General features: G+C 32.5%; 1 non-coding gene across 1 annotated transcript; it reads left to right on the top strand.

The window, feature by feature from the left end:
* The first annotated feature begins 7,344 nt into the window (after positions 1-7,344).
* On the top strand, positions 7,345-7,451 carry LOC125998306 (U6 spliceosomal RNA). Its single transcript, XR_007491897.1, has one exon. It is a non-coding gene; the product is annotated as a U6 spliceosomal RNA (small nuclear RNA).
* The last annotated feature ends 735 nt before the right edge of the window (positions 7,452-8,186 follow it).

Genomic DNA, 8,186 nt, shown 5'->3' with positions numbered 1-8,186 from the left:
AGATAGATAGATAGATAGGTGAATGGATGGATGATAGATGATAGACAAATAGACAGACAGATAGATAGATGCTAGGTAGATAGATAGATGATAGATAGATAGATAGATAGATAGATAGATAGATAGATAGATGATAGATAGATAGATAGATAGATAGATAGATAGATAGATAGATAGATAGATAGAATTTGATTTCTCTAAATGAGAAATTTGAAGCTTGAGGGTTTCCTGAACCTCAGGATTATTCTGAAATGAGCTAATTGGACTTGTGCCAGACCCTAGCTATGTTATGGCATCTGCTATTCAAGGATTCTTGGCAGACCATTTTGAGGTCTCTATCTGTAATCTGAATCCACTTGGATTAATTTATCATCAAGGACACTACTATCAGAGTTGTGGTGAATGCTGTTAGGGAAATATCTACACTAACAACTAGCAATGACAATGTTAAAGAATGAGAGAAGTAGAATGCCTGTCTCAAATACAGGCAGGGGTGGGGGAGGAGGAAGGGTGGCATTGGTGGTGAGAATGTTGCACTGATGAAGGAGGGGTGATCTTTTTTTTTAATTTTTCTTTCTTTTCTCTTAAACTTCTCATCCTTTTTATTTATTATTTTTTATATCTTTATTTAAACACCTTGTTTACAAACATGATTGTAGTTGGCTTTCAGTCATATAAAGAACACCCACCTTCACTAGTGCAACATGCCCATTAGCAATGCCCCAAATCTCCCTCCTGCCTGTATTTAAACAGGGCTTCTACTTCCTTCATTCATTCACATTGTTATGATAGTTGTCAGTGTAGTTATTTCTTTAACTGCACTCACCACTCCAAGGGTATGTTCTGTTTATGTTTGAAACATACTGCAATCATGCTCGCAATGATGGTGCTTAAATAAAGATTTTTAAAAAATAAGATAAAAAAGAACTGAAAGGAGGAAAAAAGAGAAAAAGAAAAACAAAGAAATAACTGTTGATTCTTTGAGTAAAAATTTAATAGATGAAAGAGTTATAAGATTCATTAACAGTGAAACATTTCTTAGTATCCAGTATAACATGTTTGGATATTAGATGGAATGATGACTTTTTATGTACACAGGTTTTCTCCTTTAACATCTTTAAGCTATACTTGAAGCTATACTAGGAGCTATACTTTTTCTATTGTACATTCTCCTGAAAGAGTGCCGAAGGTCTTTTCCACATTCAGACTGATTAATTCGCAAGCATTTAACATGCTCTACCAACTAAAGAGCTGCAAGACTATTGAATCGGACCCTTTGTATTTCAAACTGAAGAATTTCAGCGGCGCAGATATTCTTATTACATTATGAAGAAATCCTGACTAAGGTTGAAACAGACTTTCAGCGCCACCTCTTGGCTTCTGGAATAATAACTTCTACAGAGTTCTCTATCTTTTGAAATTTTATATCCAAAATAAAAAGGTCAGGCATGTGAAGATCAAATTTAAGTTAAACTCATTTATAGTTGAAAAGGAAAAAATGCGTTAATAGACAGCTCGTAATGCAACTTAATTATGAATGACTCTGCTACAACTGCTGGTCATAATCTACTTATTTTAATGAAGCACATAGCAAATTGAAATGATAGAAAGATGGGATTTCAGAACAGCGGAGTCTTTAAATAAAACCATAACCTTTTTCTTCTGTACGTGAAAAAGTCGAGATTAGTATATTTAGTATTGTAGAACTCACTTTTTTCATTGCTCATTATTTTTAATGGTTTTTATTTCTGGGCAACTTTAATGCAAGGCATATTAGCAGAAAATTGTGTTCTCTATTTTTAATAGAAAGCTATTGAGAACAAGATGCAGTTCTACTCTTGCTGAAAGTCATATTATTCAACAAAAGGCAATTTTAGTAATAATATCTAAGCTGTCTGTCAAAAATTCAATAACTTTGGATGCTTACAGATTCTAAACTTGCCAATGAGCTGTTTCTTTTAATCTATTTTGCTTTCTTCTCAGCAGTTTATTTATTTTTCACATCTGATTTATTGAGCCTTGTGAAAATCTGTGATTTCCTTGAGACATATAATGCTTAAATTTTGCTTCCCTAAAATGGTAATTGTTCATAATACATCTAAGACCCAATGTAGACAAATCTTTAGGCCCAACCAAAAGGCATAGAGCCTATTCCCAACTATTCTCTCTATCATTTCCATACAGGAAGAGGTATTATGAAAAAAAAAAAGCTTAATGATCACCCACCTTCATAATAGAAAGAAGTCACAACATGACTCATAAATACCATCTTAGACCAATAGTCAGAAAATATTTACTGGCAATAATATTCTTGACAACTTTTGACATTTTCTAAAATCAAACAATCATACCTTTATTTGTATTTCAAACTAATGCTATAGAAGCATTTGTGCTTAGTGATTTATGATGCTTGCCATACCCTCTTGAAAACTGCAGGGAAAAATTGATTTAGGAGACATTTAGGAGTCTTGCTTCCTAGAGGGGTTTGAGGACACATGAGAAAGGGTAGCAGAACCCTTGAGGATGAAGGAAGCAAATTGAATCAATTGAAAGCTCTCTTAAGATCAGCAAAATGGTATTACTGGCTTGATACTGAAACATTCTGTGGATCCCAAACCTATTCCTCATATCAGTCCATTGCCCAAACTAGACGACAGAATTATGTATAATTCTCTCTGTCCTTCAGCTCTATACAATTCCAGTTCGCATATCTCTGAACTCCTTCATTCCCACAATCACTCCTTTTCACAAGTGACTTATACCACTGCAGCCATTTCCTAGTCAGTTTATTACTCTTAAAATCCCTTTTCCAATTGTCAGCATTCTCTTTCTGAAAATGCAAATAAAATCACATAACTTCCCTGCTAGAAACTATTAAGCTGAACAAAATCCAAGACCCTTAATAAGGTATCTTAGATTTCCCAATTTTACTAAAATGTACTTCCAACCTTATTTCCTAATTTAACCCATTCATTCTTCCTACAATGTAGGTTCTCTTTGGCCACATTGTAAGTTGGATTTTCTATCTGTTCATGTTTTACAGTGGATTTTTTTAATTTATTACTTCTCTTGCTTCTTTCATTGGGAAAGTGTTTATTCTTTCTTTACGGTCCATTTTTTTTATATCACTTAGCAAAGGAAACTTCTTTAAAGTTATAGGCAGATGAAAAATTTCTTTGCCTTGTGTGTTGTACTCCAAATTTGTTTTGGGTACATGTTTATTTTAAAGCAAGAATATTAACATGTTAGTCTTACTTTTTTAGGGTGTGAGTTTTATAATCAAATATTTTGATAGATCTTTGTTGTGGATCATATCTTCATCATATACTTTTCCACAGATGTTTGCTAAAGCTTAAGCACAGAACTATCCTGAGTTAGAAACTTATGATTCAAAGATTAGCCCTGAAAAATGCCTATAGTAATCTCACTCAAGAGAGCAGGGAGAGGACAACGCTATAGCACAGTGGGTAGGGACTTTGTCTTGCACATGTCTGACCTGGGACTGATAGTTCTATCTCTGGAATCCTATATGATCCACAGAACCTACGAGGAGCGATTTCTGAGCACAAAGCTAGGAGTAAGTGCTGCCAGTGTGTCCCCCTTCCAAAGCAAACAAAAATCAGGAAGATGAGAACTGTGCATGCTCATTGTTGGAACTCCATTGTCATATGGTGACTCTCCAAATTTGATAGCAGATATGAATGGTAAAAAGTTTTGTGTTTATAGGAAAAATGGCACTACTTCCCCGTGCTTTAGTCACTAGCTACAACAATTGGCATCACCTATCACCTGCACCATTATCTTGACAGTCATACACAGGGATTTAGATTTTTTTAAGTTAGAACGTCATATTCTATGCACTCTGAATATTCTATGCAAAATTTTATGAAAGCAAAATTCTAATTAAATATTTGTGAAATAATCATGAAATGAATTACTCTTTCATTCATCCAGGTAATGAATAAATTACTGGAATGATAGATATTTAGATATATTTAAGTGTCTAATCTTGTATTCATAGGGTTATATTATACTTACTTAAAATTGAATTATTGATATTCTGGTTGGGGTCACTCTCAAGAGTTCTGAGGCCCATACCTGTATATCATACATATTCATACATATATCATATCATATTCTCAACCCCCTTGCATGCAAAGCTGCTATAAGTCTCTGTCTCTCTAGTCTCTAAAATTCAATGTTTTAGGTATATGTATTTCTGTTGATTTTTAATTTTTTCTGTATAATTTGTTTTATACATTAAGACACAAATTCCCAAGACTACATTTTTCTGATAGTCTTGCCATCATGAAACTTATTAGAGTTCACCAATGAGAGCACTTGCATGAGATTTAAAACCAAAAGAGAATGAGAAGCCATTATTCTTCCCTGGTAGCCTGGGAATAGGATGTTTACTGTGCAAAGGCCAATATGTTGGTAATGGAAAACACTACCAAGATATGGTATCACTACCAAGGACGTATTTCCTATTCTGATATGCCTTTCGGCTTTCATGATTTATGGCTATCTCCATGTGCATTATGTTTGCTTGTTTTGGGCCTCATTCCCAGGAATTCCCAGGAATTCATTGATAATAAATTATAGATTTTAAATATTAGATCTGTACTTTTTGACTTCTTGGTCTTTTGTTCATTTTATTCTTTCATAACTTCAGCTTAGGGAGTACTTTTGGATCCATCCTATCTCTGTTCCCACTGAACTTTCATCTTTGGATTTATGTTGGGTTCTTTCATCTATTTTCTTTTATTCTCTTCTAATGAGTGCATTAGCAGCACTCATACCTCTCCAATATCAGCCTCCTCACTTCCTCCAACAAAACTATTTCCTTTCATGGTGACATCTTGCTATTTTTTTTACTTCCTTTAAGATTATTTCAACAATGAAATTAAAAGTACTGCTATTTATTAATAGTTTAGCATGGTCTATCATTTCCCAATATAAAAGTAAAATGAAAGTAAAATTGCCTCAAATTTCTACTTGCATGTCATATATAAATTGAATACTAGGTATTTTCATACCCAACTAGCTGGAATAAATATTGGTTGAGCCACTTTGGAAAAATAATCTTCATATTTTAGTAAATTTTATGTTCATTTACATATACAATAGAAACTGAATATTCATGTTATTTTGTGCAACATTCACAACCTAACTGTCTATCACTAGTAAAACGGATATAGTTGTAGTCTTTCCATACAATAGACGAAAGTATTGCATTTCAGTTAGGATCTGAACAAGTATGATTGTATTAAGAAAAATGCTGAGCAAAAAATCAAGGCACAAAAGAATACTTGCAATATAAATAGATTCATGTAAATTTCAAAAATAGATGACATTAAGTGTATTGTTAAGATAAAATCAGTTGGTAAATTGTAGAAAGCAAGGAAGTAATTAATGTGAAAATCAGAAAAGAATTTTCTTCTAGAAGGTGAGGAGTTGAGGTTGTAAATTCCATGACACTAGGAAGTGGCACTGTAATTTGCTTTAGAAATGTGTTAAATTATTTATTTTAAGCGCGGCTCATATCATAATAATATGTAAAACCATCATTCTTTACATAATAATGGGATCCTTTTGGGGGGGCTTATATGAGGGCCATACCTAGCAGTGCTCAAGCATTTCTCTTTATTCTGTACTCAGGGAATCACTCTAGGAAATGCTCAGGAGACTGTAGTGTAAGGGTTTGAACCAGGGTCAGTCTCATGCCATCATGCAGGAAAACAACATAACCCTTGTGCTATCTTTTTATTTTCCTTTGTTTGGGGGCCACAGCAGGCAATATGCAAGGGTTACATTTGGCTGTTCCAAAACAGATGTGAACTCATAAATACTAGGAAAAATATCAAATTTAATATTCATTTATATTATGAAAAATATAATAAGTTTCCGTGTTTGAGGCTGAATTTCAAATTGTTAAATTTATTCCTATGAAAATAAAAAGAATTCTGCAGCATTTTTTAATAAATAAGATAGATCTGTAAATTGATGAATTGAAAAGAATGCAACAAAATGCCATAGTTAGAGAGTGGTAGTATTACCAACACTAGGGTTCAGCTCAGTCTTAAAGCCCTATATTGGGGCCAAAAACATAATACAGAAGACAAGGATCTTGCCTTTCATGTGGATTTAATTTCAGGCATCCCATATGAAACCCTGAGCCTTGCCAGGAATGATGCCTGAGTGTAGACACAGGGGTAAGCCCTAAGCAGTCAGGTGTGACACTAAAACAAATAAAAACAACAAAAATATATTTTTTAAAAGATCTATCTTTGCACTAGTAGAAACTTGAAAATAATGGAAATAATGGACTGGTTTTTACCATGTTACAAAAGTTCATTAAAATTTTATTACTTAACAAATCTGTTTTGAATAAATAGTTAACCAATATTTGATTTGAAAACAGTTCTTTTGTTCAATTTTATTTGAAGACTGATGTACATATTGTCGATCAATTCTTTAAATTGTTTCAAAATTCTTCTTAAATTTTTGTATGTTTAAGAAAAGAAAGGAAAACATAAAAATAATATAAGAAAAATCACCCCAAAACAAAATAAAACAAAAACAAACAAACAAAAAACCTGAAAAGCACCACAGCAATAAAGACAACTACCAAACACTAATCATAATCTTGAAATAAAGACAAATCAAAGCAGAGAGGGAAAAAAGGGCAAAGAAAAGAAAAACAAAAAACAAACAACAAGTACAAACAAATTTAAAAAATTTAATATGTGCTATTTTTTTAATAGGTACAGTAAAAATAAGGCTGATTAAAAAGGAAATTCCCCTGGCCTAGGAGTTACAGGGTTTCTCTGCTCTTGAAGTATACTGTCATGGAAATAACTATAGGCTCTGTACATGCACTTTTACCCTCCCCTAGGTCCTTCTGTGATATCTGGAAATTTTCTGCTCCATTGTTGATAATAAAATCAGGCCTCTGTAGCTAATGATCTTAGTATTTGCACATGTCATAGGATGGACTCTTTCTTTATAGTTCCAGAAGTTCTGTTCCATCACTTTAACCAGTTTTAATCAGTCTTCTGTAGTTGTGGTCTTGGTTTTTGCCCCGATCCTAGGATGAAGCCTAGGATAAAGTCTTTCATTATAATTTCAGAAGTTCTGCTCAGTTGCAGTTGTCTTAGTCAGACCTCTGGAATTAGAAATCTTGGTTGTTGTACAGATCATAGGCCAAATCCTAGACTAGGGTCTTTTTTATTGGTCTTAGGATATGTTCTGCCCAGTCATAGTGGTCATAGTCAGTCTCCTGTAGTTAGTGATCTTGGCATTTGTAATCCACTTTGGTCAAAATAAAAATTATTAATAAAAGTGCTCGCTTCGGCAACACATATACTAAAATTGGAACGATACAGAGAAGATTAGCATAGCCCCTGCACAAGGATGACATGCAAATTCGTGAAGCATTCCATATTTTTATAAAAAAATATTAATAAAAATTTTTGTATGTATTTTGTTTTTATTTTTTAAATTTGTATTTAGTAATTATTCCAATTTTAAAATAATTTCCCAGACATAAATTGCCTTTGTTCCTAAAAGTTATTTCTATTTTCTTTTCTTAGTTAATGTCTATTTCAACCATATATTTTTTTTTGTAGTTTTAACAATCTTTAATAATCTCTGATCTTAAATGATTTTCATCAGTTTCAGAAGTTTCCTGTAAATTCTTCATCTGTCTAAACCTGCTTTTCTTCTTACTTTTGCTACCTTAATAAATCAATATGATTAATTCAATCACAGTTCAGGATACAAACACAAATAGTTTTTCAACTATTCTCTAACTTTTTATTATCTCACTACATCTTCGAAGTAGCTTTTTATTATTTATTTTTATAAAACTTATTCTTACCAACTTTATTTCGCTCCATTTCCAAATTGTAAACCAAAATCTGCATAGAAGTTTGATACAATACATTCTTTACTTAAAAATTTATAGTATATTTTTATCATTTATAATTAATGTCACGTGCCCTTAATGTACTATTAAAAATCTATATGATTGTAGCACTTATTTCCTCCACACACATTTATGAAGCACAATATATTTAGTTATTTTCATTTCCTCATTATTCTCTAGGCTGTTTTATATTTCTCTATTTTGCGTGTTTTGTTTAAATATCTGCCTAAATTGTTCATTTTCCCTAATATATTTT

The sequence above is a fragment of the Suncus etruscus genome, chromosome 20 (assembly GCF_024139225.1).
Source record: "Suncus etruscus isolate mSunEtr1 chromosome 20, mSunEtr1.pri.cur, whole genome shotgun sequence".
NCBI classification, from domain to species: Eukaryota; Metazoa; Chordata; class Mammalia; order Eulipotyphla; family Soricidae; genus Suncus; species Suncus etruscus.
The sequence above is the reverse complement of the archived record's forward strand: the minus strand, read 5'-3'. Positions and strand labels throughout refer to the sequence as shown.